Source organism: Cicer arietinum, chromosome 5, assembly GCF_000331145.2.
Source record: "Cicer arietinum cultivar CDC Frontier isolate Library 1 chromosome 5, Cicar.CDCFrontier_v2.0, whole genome shotgun sequence".
Classification (NCBI taxonomy): domain Eukaryota; kingdom Viridiplantae; phylum Streptophyta; class Magnoliopsida; order Fabales; family Fabaceae; genus Cicer; species Cicer arietinum.
This window is the reverse complement of record NC_021164.2, coordinates 8,064,145-8,065,853: the sequence shown is the minus strand read 5'-3', so window position 1 is coordinate 8,065,853 and position 1,709 is coordinate 8,064,145.

The window sequence follows — 1,709 nt, the reverse complement described above, 5'->3', positions numbered from 1 at the left end:
TTCGGACACACCTTTAGTAATTCATATTCATTTTGAAATAAAATGCAATCGTTAGGACCCACATGAATCCTTTCGTAACTCATGCCAATAGAGCACAAAATCCGTTTAGCCTCATAGGTTCGATTGGGAAGTTCATTTTCATCTGGCAACATATCTTTTAAGAGTGTTAATAATTCTGTGAAGCTTTTATCAAACCATCCATTACTCGCTTTTAAGTTGTACAACTTTAATATCGCGGATAGTCTTGTGAATTTAGTACAACCATTATATAATGGTTTCTCTGCATCACTCAACAAACTCTCAAACATTTTAGGACAATCCCGAAGATCTTCTTCAATTGCTTTTGCAATCTCCTCAACTCGGTCTGGCTCATATGTAACTATATCAAAGTGTCAGTTGAAGCATATGTCGAACCATTCTCAAAATTAATGTTTCCTTTTTTTTCTCACCATGTCTTATCCAACATGTATAGTTTTGATCAATTTCATTACATACTAAATGTCCTTCCAATTCATCTTCTCTAACGCATTTTCCAAAACAACATTTTAAACAAGGACAAACGACTCTATTTGGATCTTTTGCATTATTCACTACAAACTCAACAAACTCCTTCACTCCATTTTCATACTCTTTTGACAATCGATTGGCAGACATCCATTTCCAGTCCATATTATATGACCTATATAAATGCAGTTACAAAAATAATAAGCTATTGAACAGATCAACAAATTTCAAAAAGAAACCAATATCAACAGAGACAACGTAGATGGCCGCACAGTACGTAGAGGAGATGAGGGTCCACAGAGTAGAGGTGATGAGGGTTCGTAAATTTGTTTTAAATTTGTTTTTATTTATTTAAAGTAAATGATTTTTATTTAAACTGAATGATTTTAAAGCGCTTGTAGAATAAGCGCTCTAATAGGTCCTTTAATTATGTGAAAGCGCAAGTCTTTTACCGGGAGACCCTTATAGCATTCTTCTCCTAATTTTATATCTGAGTTTCGGGTTCCGCGTCAGATTTCAAACACTAGCAATCATCTTGTTCAAAAATACAAATTTCGGTCGATTTTTTTCGGGTGGTACGAAAATCACCCAAAAAGTCCAGATGAAATCGAGGACAGGGAGACCTTGATATCATTCTTCTCCAAAAGTTATTACTGGTTTTTAGGTTCCGCGCCAGATTTCAAACATTTGCCATCGTCTGGTCCGAAAATATAGATTTCGGTCCTTTTTTGTCGAAGGGTAAGAAAATCGCTTGAAAAGTCTAGATGAAATCGAGGACCAAGAGACCCTTATAACATTATTCTCCTAAATTTATAATAGTGTTTCGAGTTCCGTGTCGGATTTCAAACACTAGCCATTGTTTTGTTCAACAATACGAATTTCGGTCCATTTTAGTCGGGCGGTAAGAAAATCACCCGAAAATACAGGATGAAATTGAGGACTGGGAAACCCTTATAGCATTCTTCTCCAAAATATATAACAGTGTTTCATATTCCGAGTCAGATTTCAAACACTAGCCATCGTCTGGTTTGAAAATTTAGATTTTTGTCCATTTTTGTCGAGGGGTACGAAAATCGTCTGAAAAGTTCAGATGAAATCGACGACCGAGAGACCCTTATAACATTCTTCTTCTAAATTTATAACTGTATTTCGGGTTCCATGTCAAATTTCGAACACTAGCCATCGTCTGGTCCGAAAATACGGAT